This window comes from Staurois parvus, unplaced genomic scaffold (assembly GCF_062004578.1).
Source record: "Staurois parvus isolate SC_StPar_1 unplaced genomic scaffold, SC_StPar_1.0 ptg000146l, whole genome shotgun sequence".
Taxonomy (NCBI): domain Eukaryota; kingdom Metazoa; phylum Chordata; class Amphibia; order Anura; family Ranidae; genus Staurois; species Staurois parvus.
Genome location: NW_028317942.1, coordinates 289,624 through 303,305, shown reverse-complemented (window position 1 = coordinate 303,305; position 13,682 = coordinate 289,624). Strand labels below are relative to the sequence as shown.

General features: G+C 37.3%; 1 protein-coding gene across 1 annotated transcript in view; it reads right to left on the bottom strand.

Moving 5' to 3' along the window:
- LOC149464866 (CUB and sushi domain-containing protein 1-like) overlaps nt 1-13,682 on the bottom strand; it is a 1,089,704-nt gene that overhangs the window by 789,830 nt on the left and 286,192 nt on the right. The gene's annotated exons all lie outside the window — the stretch shown is intronic.

Genomic DNA, 13,682 nt, shown 5'->3' with positions numbered 1-13,682 from the left:
TGCAGGCATAAGCACAAGTTAGTGCAATCATTCATGTTAAAAATGGTATCACACTTTTCTAATTAATGTTTTTGTGTGCTTTGAATTTAAAATGTGCCTTATATTTAACTTTGGCTCAGGTTTTTCCATAATACATGCTATTTATTGTACTTGTTTTATTTAATTTAAAGAGCTTTTCTGCAAATATTGTATACAGTGTACAGAGTATTAGAATTAAAGAAATAGGACTAATAAAAAAAATTGACTACGGAACGTGTGTTATAAAACCTTATTTCTTTTACACCCATTCCAAACTACGTTGCTTAATCATACTGTGGTAACTGTGTATTTTCCCTTATTACTATAATTCAGGGCTTGAAAAAGCAGCTCGCCCGCTTGCCAAATGCGAGGAGAAATTCTCTAGCAGTGAGCACAGATGATGGAGCGGCTGCGCTCCGAGCCTCATTGTGAAGCCGAGTTCCGGTTTCTGGCTTCTTCGGCATCACCGCTGAGGTGACAGGTGCAGGAGAGGTCTGCTATCCTCCGCTGAGAGGAGACACCCTCTCCACCACCACGGGGGACTCAAGGAGTGAGTACTGTATACATGTCATATCACTATAATGGAGTACAGGGGAGGGGGGATATACATTACTGTATACATGTCACATCACTATAATGGCGTACAGGGGAGCTGGGATATACATTACTGTATACATGTCATATCACTATAATGGAGTACAGGGGAGCTGGGATATACTGTACATTACAGTATACAGTTTTATATTTTGGACTCTTTATTCTAAAGAAAAATGTAATTTTATAAGCTTTAAGGGGGAGGGGTTGGGGGCAGGGCTGGGGACGGGCCGGGGGAGGGGTTGGAGGCGGACTTGGGCAAAGTTAGGTGGGGCAGCTGGTGGAGAGTAAGGTTTGTGCCTGGTTAGTAGGTCTAGACTCGAAATTTTAAGCCCTGCTATAATTCATAGTTTTGCATGCTTGATCTTTAACACTTTTGTTGCTGTATGAAAGCATATGTAAAGTCAAACTTTCTTTTAAATCAAATTTTGTTTTTTTATTTGCTGTCTGTGTCAGGGTAAGAGGTGTACCAGAGAGTGTAAATACCAACCAACATAGATCAGAAGTACGGTCTATCCAACTACAACTAATACAACTTAGGTAGGGAGGTGTCAAGCAGTAATGGAAAGAATTCTGAAAAACAAGCAGTTTCTCCTAAGGGGTATATGTCCAACACATAAGAAATCTAAGCAAAGCACAAATAGTATCTAGCCAATTGGCAGTCAATAAATGGTCTGACACATTGGGTTAAACATGTACAACTAAGAGAAAGTCAGCATAAGTGTGGTTAACATCATGTAATGATTCCCTGTCTGTCCATGTCACTGACTCAGCACCAGAGTAAAAGGAAGTTAGCATAAATGCATTTAAAGTGTTATTGAGTAGGAAGAGAGATTGTACATACTGTGCATATTCTCAGAGGATAACTGTTAAATTGTAGGTTATTAGTAAGTTGTAAAGGGATATTTGAGCTAATGGTCATACCACAGACACAGAGATCATGTGCAATCTATAGCAGGTCTCAGACATTATATTGCAGGAAAGGTAAAGCAAGCATCGTTAAGCATACAATGAAAGAGTTAATACACTGCAAATATTTACGCTGGAACATTCTGAAGAATGTAGGGTAAATTATATATGTGAGTTGTTGATCATCTGGTGAGTAATAGCCAGTCCGGTTATGAAAGGTGATCAAGTGCATATTACTGTAAGAAGCAATAGGCATGTTCCCAGAGTCGTGAAACAGGTTTCCTTTTCATTATGGATGAGAGGTTATTTGAAAAATGTAATATTTAATCAAGTGAAACCCTGAACTAAAAACATGTTAATAGTAAGGGGGCCTCCAGAATCCATAGGGTAAGTTTGTCTCTGATGCAGCTGGTGTTATACAAGCAAAACCAGTCAGGCACTTATTTCACTGTATGGATTCTGATGGCCCCATTACCCATCCATATTAAGGAAGATATGGATTAATAAATATTTATTCTCTAATTACCTAACTATGGTTTATAGAGTAAGTTATACCTTACAATATTGGGTAGTTGACCTTTGAACTTTCAGTTCATACTTTTGCAGGATTCCTTCATCACTATATCTGGGGGGACATTTCATTGCTTATTCTGATACGTAAGGCAAGCTTTGTGGATATTAGTCTTGATGCAGAGTCTGTCTCACCTCATTGTGGAGTTCTGACCTATACACCGGACAATGTTTGTGTGAAAATCTGTTATTCTACCCATTTTACAAGTATGCAGTTTAGTTCAAGCTATGGGACTATAAATACAAGATTTATACAGGAGCCATTCATGCATACTACAGTATAGTCCCATCTGTGGACTTACGAACACCTTTTACCCCCATTTATTAGCCATGGTTGTTGGTTATTGTTCTGGATTCTCAGTCTGAATAGTAATATATGAGCTTTTTATACTTTAAATATTTTGAAGACAAGGGTATAAATCTTGATGGATGTCTGAAGTGGGCTTAGTTATACATCTGAATATGCGGTTTGTTTTCGTGAGGAGCATAGATGCTGACCAGACCTAGTGGTGTCACTTTTAATGTATTATTCTCGGCCAAGTATTGAAAATATTTTCTGTTCTTTTTCTTTTGATTACTTGAAAATGAACATTGAATTTTGTATACATGCAGTACCTATGATTATATTGTAACATTGCTTCTCTTCAGTGTTCTGTTATGCTTTATTTCCATATGGTATATGGGGATTTGTAGTCAAAGACAGGCTTTTAGTGTTTTTGGAGATTTTTGTAACTTAGAAATGCCAGTGGCTCCTCCATTGATTACTTTTTTGCACAAATGGCACCACGCCATTCTCAACCATACCAACTCCAATCATGGGAAAGATTACTCTGCTAAAAGTTCACAAATCAGCAATGAAACAATGTCTGCCCACTAGCACACAAATGTTCCATCAGTATCAACATTCAGGACATTTCTTATAAACTACTATCCAAAGGCTACCTCATACAAATTGCACAGGCTATGTCCCTCAGCATCCGATCTATGTTGTTGATAAAGGAAGTAATTCTCCACATTTGGTGGAACTGAGACCTGAAAAAATCCTCTGAGATCTCCCAAACTTTATTTGATAATACAGGCACTAACAACAAACTCTTTCCAGATCTCTGCCTCCTTCACATGAACACACATCTCTACAAAAGCCTATTCTCCTGACTCTGCAATCATAAGACACCTTTACCATTATACTGGAAATCTCCACACCAAGTTGAAGTCAGGACTGTTGCTACTGACTCTGCAAATGACCATCTAAACACATGGTCAGGCTGGTCTTTCCAAAGTATGAGAAAATACAAATCCAAAATGGTGTCAAATAACTTCACATTTCAAGTTAATACATCCCCTACCAATCATATTGCTGACAAATAACTTCTACAGTAACCTACATTATAATTCTACAGCATAGATGCAACATTTCGCACCCCATCTATAATCTACCATTCCCCTCTGCCCTTCCTTATCATCCACACAACCTATCCCCTACCCCTTCCAGGGACATTGGGGCCATCAGGAAATTTGTTCAATGCAAATAAAATTACAAACAGCCTGCATCAGTTAAATTGAATTATTTTTTGAATGACAGAGTTAACATGCTGTCTGCAGTAGAAAACAGTTGAACTGATCATGTTTAGACATATGGTTCTAAAAAATGATGTCATGCATTTATAATAATAGCTCAATAAAATACACTCATGAAGAGTATCATAAACTGATGCTAGGCTACATTTTGTAATTTTCTTTCTAATGTACATTTTTCTAATAACGTATTTGCTTTTTATTTCTAAAAACAGCGACATCATTACAAATGGTAGGAGGCTGAATAAAGATTTTTTTCAGACTTCTTTTTTATACATATCATTAAGAAGTTCCCAAAAAGCATGCTGCACTGCTGCTAAAATGTTCTCAGGGTACATTTGTGAACGCATAAATTTAATACATGATTTTGAGATTTGTTTTCAAAGATATTGCTTGCTAAACCCTAACTATATTATACTTGATATTTACAGTTCTGATAGATTTGCCTGAAAGTGATTAAATATATATTCAGATCAGAAAAACCTGTTTAGTACTGATGTATGAGTATGGAAAGTTTTATTTTTAGCCTGGGTTTTAGAAATATAATTGGCAAGTCCTGAGAACTCAAGAAAAGAGTGACATCTATGTTAAATATGTTTCATCATCTCATTATATGACAAGTTTTCTAAATGCTAGCAGACTGCAAAATGACAGTTCTAGATTTAAAGATCTTTCCAGGTAAGGTGATGCAACAATTTGATCTTTAGTTTAGAGAGGTCTTTGAAAAGCAAAGAAAGAAAGAAATATCATTTGTACATCACAATGACTTTGTAGGGATGTCAGTAAATGGCCTGAGCAGTGTCACTTGGAGAGTCATACACTTTTCAGAAAAGTCAGAAGTTTCATAGGTTCTTCTAGAGGCTCCAACAGTGCTTTAAAGAGGATTCAGCTGTAGGCAACCTTGACCACCTTGTGGTCTTCTGCACAGCTTGGCTTTTAGTTAACTATATTTTAGCTCACTTTAGGGTAATTTTAAGTAAATGTAACAATAGAAGGTAAGCTTTTTGTAGGTGCACAAATGATGAGAGATGTTTTTTGAGTCTAATAAAAGTATTAGTAAGTAGTATAATAGACTTCCAATTCATGTGTATAAAGATAGATAGATACTGTAGATAGATAGATAGATAGATAGATAGATAGATAGATAGATAGATAGATAGATCAATTGATCATGGTCTAACACAGTGGTGAGGAGTCTAATAAATAGTTGTGAAATATCCTCCACTATTTACATCATTCAGAGAATGAATTACATCAGACCCTAGTGCCGTTCTAAGGTGCAACAATGTGGGATCTTTGCACAACATGAGACATCTACAATGATCAAAATCACATTGTATATTCTGTGAAAAATTTTCTAGATGTGTGTTTTATTGAACAGGAGAAAGTTAATGGACTAAGCATATGTACAATTCATGGGGGGCATCATGCGGTGTTCCAGTCCTCCATATATGTAGTATATACAATAGGCAAATTATACTATACTATATGCATTTTTCGAGGTTTGGGAATAATAACAAGGGGACATTCACCCAGTGAAAAAGAATAAATCTAGAATTTAGTCACTCAATGTAATATTTTATGATCCTATATTTCTCCATGTTATATTGGTAAGGGTGTGAATAGGCAGACTCAAATGCAAATTATTAAATATGGGACCACTAATGCAAAAAAGGCTTGTATACTGTATAAGTAAAGCAATATAGAAAACTATAATCAACCGTTCGTATTATATTTTAGATTTAAAGAAAAATATGAAAAATATTTATTACGAAAAACAAAAAAAAAACGTAATTAATTTGTATAAACCCTCTGTAACCCTCACATTTTAAAACCATTTAAAATAACCTGGGTGCACATGAGATTACTACATACATTGGTAAGGTTATAGACTATTTAACCATTGTTGAACATCTTCATAGTTATAATGGATCCTTTATCCAAATAAGCTATATATCCAAGTCAGGTGTTACTTGAAGGGCTAATGAGCTGTATACAAGGTCTGTGAACATACAAAATATTCAACAAGCCTCAAACGAAAACTATCCTGTTCTAGGGGTGATCTTTAGACCAAGCAGCTAACATGACAATGGACTGTTAATGTGTAGTAAAGTGAACTTTTAAATACAGACGGAGAATTCCCACTTATAAAACTGCTCATTTATCTGTAATATTATAGAAATCAGCATTTGAAATACAAGCTTTTCATCCTATCCAGAGTGCAGCTTGAACTGAAAAGGATATAAAATATGTTAACACCAATTAAAGTGTTATTACAAAATAAGAAGACAGCAAAATAACTATGTAGACTGACCAATAGGATAGCTGTACAAAGCCCTGCATTCTAAAAAAAATACACATTTGTTTTATGGCATTTTATGACCTTAATGCTACATCTGGGGAAATGTCAATAACACTAATTAACAAAAATAGACGTATACATCAACCTAATTATTGGTAATGTCAGCTCCAGTTGAATAATAATTACCCAATTAAGCCAAATGTAATACTCTTTAGCATAATAGAAAAAACTTTTAACTAAAAAAAATCTTGATGATAATTTGGTTGCCTCAAAAAACATGTAGGTAATGTTAATTAATCTATGGGAATGAAAAAAATTATGTTAATCTGCAACGCATTTCAAGCAATTCCATGCTAATTTTGGGAAACCCTACTGATTTAATTAAACTCTGTCTGGAGGAAGCACATCTGAAGTAGGACAGAATTTGTGATATTCTTTTAAGGCAACCAACATAATGAGAGAATGTTTTCATTTTAATCCAATAAAAAGTAGTAATACATCTTAAAATAATGAAGCACATAGCTACACAACATAGTATAACTACATCATATAACTGCATAACATACCTACTGAAAATATGACGTACGTTTCAAGATTTTCATTTGTTGATCTTTACATTATGCTTACAGCATATATATGGGGCAGGGGCGGACTGACCATTTGGAAACTCAGGCACTGCCTGAGGGCCTGGGGTCAGTAGGGGGCCACATGAGATGCCCCTGGTACCTTTTTCATAGGCTTTTTGAGTTTGGGCAAGGACACAGGGGCCCCATGATCCCCTATTGCCTGGGGGTCCCATGAGTTGTCAGTCCACCCCTGATATGGGGGTTGGACAAAAATATGGATATACTACACGATTTGAAGGTGTGAAAGTAACAGCATGTTTCATGTTGAAAGAGGAAGTGATGCAAAATTCTTTTGCTTCTGCTGTGTAATAAGACACCTAGTTAATGAGTGGGAAGCCTCATTTTCCTCATTTACTGCATGTTCTGCTAGTAATATGGAGTCATGTCAGAACTTACTGGGTTTCAATGAGGGCAAATTGTTGGTGCCCGCGGCTCAAGTTGCCAATTTATTTGTGGTGCCATGAGGTACAGCATCAAAGGTTATGACAGTTTCCAGGAAAATGTTGACGATGTCGACTGCGCTTATGCTTATCAGACAACTGACAGAAAGAGACAAGAGGACATTGCTCAGGACTGTGACCCAGAATAGAAAAACAACTGCTGCAAAAGTGAATATAGAACTCAATCTCAGTCTTCCAAAGCCGATGTCCACAAAAACTGTGTAAAGGGAACTCTATAAGCAAAACATTCAAGGGCGAAACCACTAGTGACTGATCTTAATGCTCAGAAGAGGAGTGAGTGATGCACCCATAAATTGTGGACTAGCCATCACTGGAAGACTGTAATATGGTCCAATGAATCGACTTTCACACTGTTCCCAACTACTGGATATGTTTACGTGTGGCGAACACTGTCCCAAGCTTACAATCAGGACTGTCTTGTTCCAATGGTAAAGTATGGTGGTGGTGCAATCATGGTTTGGACAGCCATATCTTGGTATTCTGCAGGCCCCAACATCACCTTGAAAGGTAGAGTCACTGCCAGCAACTATGTTCAAATGTTGGCCAACCATGTGCACCCCCCATTGTTTCCGCAATACAGCGCCATTTACTAAGACAATTATGCTCTGATTCACACAGTTGGTGTTGTCAAATTGTGGTTTGACAAGCATGCAGATGAAGTCTTGCATCTTTCCTGGGCAACAAAATCTCTGTTTGTCAATATCATAGAGCCACTACTGTCAATTTTGGAGAACAAGGTTCAGGCACGTTTTTGCTCCTCTGGCATCTCAGTGAGAACTGGAATGATTTTTTTTCATGAACAGTGGTATCAGATTCCATTATCCACTATCCAACACTTATATTTTTTTATTATTTAGGCTGTATTAGATACCAAAGGTGGTTCAACACTTTATTAGGTGACAATTTCATTCTTTTACTGCGTATTGAAACCCAAAAACAAAATCAAAAGTATTTATATAATTATATGAGGTGTCTTTTTTTGAGGGTTTTTTTTTAGTTTAGTTTTACCTAATAAGGGAGTGTATGCTTAATAAACAGGCTTTATAAATACAGAAATTATTCTATGATTGCTATGGACTGCTTACTTTTGCTATGCAATGCCAGAACTGCATGCTTTCAATAACTTTGTACCCAGTGTAATAACAATCTTGCATCCACTACAATAAAATGACAATAATGTAAAGATCTGTTTTCAAGAAGCATTTGTCACACTAATGATTATAGTAAAATCACTGTACTTAAATTGTTTGATCATTACTGTTTTGCTAGTCATTGTACAATGGTCACATAAGTTTAAGAATCAGCTATTTGCACATAAATGTCATTATATTCTAGCTTCTTCTTGTATTACAATTTAAGGTAAAAGCAAATTTCTTTCCAGCCCTGATTATTAAGAATTCAAATGAAGTCAATGGCAAATTGGTAATTGTCCTATCTGGTTCACTCATCTCTACGCACTTCACAGGAATACCTACTTCCAGGCAGACCCAGGCCTATTTACACCATGCCTTGCCTTGATGATCATGGCCTCTTATACCAAATAAGATCAGATATTCCAACACCAATATTAACTAATACCAACCAGAGATTCAAATATTAAATAATCCCTTAAGAAGAAAAATTACTAAAAATGTTTGATTCTATTAAATAGAACTTTCAGAAAAAATGACAAAAATGTTTGTTTGCAACATATGGCAAACACCTCCAGCTAAGTTTTCCTACTAAGCCCATAGCTAGCTTGAATTTCAGGATGGTTTGGCTGTGACATACCTATAGCAGTAGTAATCCACATTGCTTCTATGCAGCATGGGTGTGGGAGGAACCCCACTAGGGAGATTGTTGGGGTAAATTTAACAGACAATCTGTGTGCATGTGAAGATAACATAGATCTAGTACTGTACCATTAATTAATGAAGAAGTTGCAATCCATGCAAACTTTATCTTTTGTGAAGTTTCCTGTCGAGAAGAGTTAAAGTCAGATGTACAAGAGGAGTCTTTGAGGTCATGGTGTCTGTGGTGTCCCTAGTCACAAGTTCTCCTTTGCTTTCTCCCCTCCCTGTCTATGAGTATATTTATTGTCTTAAGAGCTTCTTGTTATTCCAGAAACCACTGTGAAATAACTCTGTACAGCTACTTCAGTCTTCTTGGGCTGTAAAAAAAAGGCCCAAAGTATAAATCAAGCTAAAGATTGGTAAGACAACCGAGGTTTGAAAATTCTTCAAATACATTTTACAAAAGTTAAAATTATAGAGTATTTGTGTGGAGGAGCATACAATTTTATATAATAATATGAAATACCTTTATGAAAATAATTAATATTATTGTAGTAATTTTATTTTACTTCATTTTTTTTTTTCAATACAGTAGTTTTCCTAATCAGCTCTTCTTCATACCCACTCTATCTTATCTAAAGAAAAAGCTGCAAACTCCTCTGAGGTTTGTATGGGGCATCCCGACATACTAGAGAAGCGTCAGCCCTGGCATGAAATGCCACACTGCTCCTCGGCCCTTTTTGCCTCTACATTCAAATTCTAAACTCCACTTTTGTTGAGAAAAAACATTCCCCTCTAGGTGATCTATTTACATTGCAAGGATTTTACCAATTTTGCTGCACATTCCTACTTTTGTTATTCTGAAGAAATAGCTGTTTGTCTCTTTCCATGTACAAAATGAATCTCTATGGGAGTGGTTTTATAATTACCAATTAGCTTCTGCACCTGCAGGGCTCTAATGAGGAAGTTGGTAAGGTCTGCATTCCTTTAGATATAAATTCCGCTTGAGAGTATCTCACCAAAATTACATTTTTGTTGCAGGGAATGCCAAAAATCTGATTTGTATATTAGTAAAGACTTTTGAGAAAGTCAGTAGGCCAATCACACAAACAGAAAGCAACATTACTGGCATTTTTTCTGGCTGATAGCTGATAGCTAAAAAGAGTGGGACATTTGAATGGAGAGTAAAAACGTTTAACTTTTGACTGCCGGTGATTGCTGGTGCTTGAAGTTGTTTTATTTTCTTCTTGGGGTCTTGCTAAAAGCTTTTACTTTTTTAAATCACTTTTTCTGTCAATTTTTAAATAAAATTTTTTTTTTCTTTCCTGACCTTCCTTTAGTCTGTAAATTTAGGGAAGGGGTTACTTGGTTACAGGTGAAACAGGTACTATAAAACTTACTGTAGAGCACACATTTGTGTCTGGCATTTTTTGCTGGCTGATAGCTAAAAAGAGTGGGACATTTGAGTGGAGAGTGAAAAAGTTTTACTTTTGACTGCTGGTGCTTGTAGTTGTTTTATTTTGGTCTTTGGGTACTATATAACTTGCTGTGGAGCTCACTCTGAGCTTGCTCATTCTTGAGCTTGCCTGTATTTTTCTTGCTGGACCTTTGACTAAGTGGACACTTGATAAGTGGAATTAAAAAACAGGAGTTGAAAGCAGGAGTCTACTAACCTGTAAGTGACAACTGATATTTCCTATTAATATTGTAACTGGGATAATGTGTGCTAGCAGGGTGGAAGGTTTTGTGCAGTGCACAAGTATGCAACAATGGAGCAACAGCTCCAGGACGAATACCACTGCAACAGATGTGAGTGGGTTGCCCTTCTGGAAACTCGCGCTAGAGATCTTGAGGAGCAAGTTGCAACACTGGGCAGAACCGACAACCTTGAAATGGGTCTTCTGCTCTCTAAGCAGGTAGCTAATGAGACTGATGTGGAGGACGGGGGGCTAATCATGATTATCAGGTAGGAAGATGGGTTACTGTAATGAGAAGGAGTGGTAGGGGCTCACAAAAAAGGAAGGGTGGCCCTGGGTTTGTGTACCAAAACAGATTTGCCAATTTGGGTGAAGATGTGGGGGTGGCAAGCTCAGGGGTGGCAGACCTAGGTGTCACTGCTATCCCTAACAGTTAGGAGGGCAGACCATCTGGGAGGGTGGTGAGGGTAGTGCAGGAAGGCCTAGACAGCTGGTGGTAGTAGGGGATTATATAATCAGAAGGACTAATAGAATAATTTATCACCAGGATCGTCTCAACCAAATGGTTTGCTGTCTCCTTGGTGCCAGGGTTCAGCATGTGGTGGACAGGGTTGATAAATTACTGGGAGAGGCTGGGCATGACCCAGCTGTATTGGTCCATGTTGGAACCAATGACAGAATACATGGAAGGTAGAGGTTCCTTAAGAATCAATTTAAAGAACTAGGCTATAAACTGAAGGGAAGGACCTCCAAGGTGATATTCTCTGAAATATTACCTGTGCCATGCGCACCTTAGAAAAGACAGGGGGAGATTACAGAACTCAATACATGGTGTAAGAGAGAAGGATTTCGGTTTCTAGAGCACTGTGCTGACTTGGGGTGCAACCTATATGCTAGAGATGGTTTACACCTAAATGGAAGGGGGTCTGCTGTGCTGTGGGAGAAGTTTATAGGAATATTGAAGGAGTATTTAAACTAGGATCGAGGGGGGAGGGTGAATTATATTATAATGGGGCAGACAGATCAGACAGGGGTCAGTCCTTATTGGTGGGTGGAATGAGGAAAGATGGGGGAGGGCTATTGCAGATGAGAAGAAGGTTCCCATGTTACAAACAACCAGTAGAATTGGTACCACTTGTATGAAAATACGTGTGCACAAGGTGTCAATTGATTTAAGTGTTTGTTCACCAATGCCAGATGTTTGCTAAGCAAAATAGGTGAGTTAGAAGCTTTGGTGCATGAACAGAACTATGATTTAATTGGTATTGCTGAATCTTGGCTTCATTCTTCACATGACTGGGCAATTCATATTCCTGCCTATGTTCTATTTTGGAAAGACAGGGTAAAAAAGAAAGGTGGTGGTGTCTGTCTCTATGTGGGAAGTGATCTGAAAGCGAGTGTGAAAAAGGACCTAGTTGATGGAGAGTGTGATGAGGCTGAAGCATTATGGGTGAAACTTCACATGGGGGTGCATACTACAAAGGTAATCATTGGAGTTTGTTCTAGGCCTCCCAGTGTTAATGAGGAGGTGGAGACTCAGCTCCTTGCACAGATAGAAAGAGCTGAAAGGGCTTGGACAGTGATAATAATGGGGGATTTTAACTACCATTTTAACTAATTGACTGGAGTAATGGTACTGCAGGAACAGTTAAAGGACAAAAAATGTATAAACCTACTATAGGACAAATTTATGGTACAGTTCACAGAGGCCCCAACTAGGAATGATGCTCTGCTGGACCTGGTAATCTCAAACCATGCACATGCAGAGCTTATTATGAATATCCATATAAAAGAACATCTGGGTAGCAGTGACCATAACATTAAATTTATTGTTAGCTGTGAAAAGCAAGCACGTACAGGAAAAATAAAAACGCTCAATTTTAAGGGAGCTAATTTTCCAAGGCTGAGAGCTGCTCTCCAAGACTTAGACTGGGAGGGAATATTGGCATCAATGAACACAACACAGAAATGGGAGTTCTTCAAAAAGACTGTACGTCAACACAGTGGAAAATATGCCCATGGGCAACATGTTTAAAAAGCTAAAAATCAAACCTATGTGGCTTACGGCCAAAGTTAAAAAAAGCTATAGATAAGAAAATAGCTTTTATTAAATATAAAAATGACGGAACGCTGTCATCCTTTAAACATTGCAAAGCATATAACAGAATATGCAAAAAGGAAATAAAGGCCACAAAAATATAAAACGAACGACAGATTGCAAAAGATAGCAGGACCAACCCCAAACAATTCTTCAAATATATTAATAGTAAAAAGGTTTGGTTCGAGCATGTAGGCCCTTTACAAGATAATCTAGAGTGGGTGACTGGGGACAAAGAGAAAGCAAATTTATATACACAGAACTGAAGAAGGTATTTTATAAAGGAGCATGGGGGAGCTCTTATCCATAATGGGCATGATATTGACACAGCTCCTGATAATCCACATTGGCTCACAATTGATATCATCCAAAACTATTTAGGCAGAATAAAGGTGAATAAAGCACCTAGACCAGATGGCATACACCCACGGGTCCTTAAAGAAATGAACTCTCTCATTTCAAAGCCATTGTTTCTAATTTTTAGAGACTCTTTAATGACTGACATAGTACCACTGGATTGGTGTAAGGCCAATATGGTGCCAATATTTAAAAAGGGGTCAAAATATTTACCAAGTAATTATAGACCTGTTAGTTTAACTTCTATAGTTGGGAAGATATTGGGGAGTTTAATAAAAGACCACACAGATGAGTTCTTGCTGGAAAAAATATTTTAAGCAACAGACAGCGTGGATTCATGAAGGACAGAAGTTGTCAAACAAATCTGATTTCTTTTCATGAGGAGGTGAGCAAAACCTTGGACAGAGGGGTGGCGGTGGACGTGGTATACATAAATTTTGCAAAAGCGTTTGACACAGTTCCCCATACATGGCTTTTGTGTAAGGTATTGTCTACAGGCTTGGAAAAATCTGTATGTAAATGGATGGAAAACTAGCTAAAAGATCGTATTCAAAGAGTATTTTTTAATGATTCATACTCTGAATGGTCTAGGGTTGTCAGTGGTGTACCCCAAGGTTCAGTGTTGGGAGCCTTATTATTTAATATATTTATAAACGATATAGAGCCTGGGATTAAAAATACTGTTTCAGTCTTTGCAGATGAC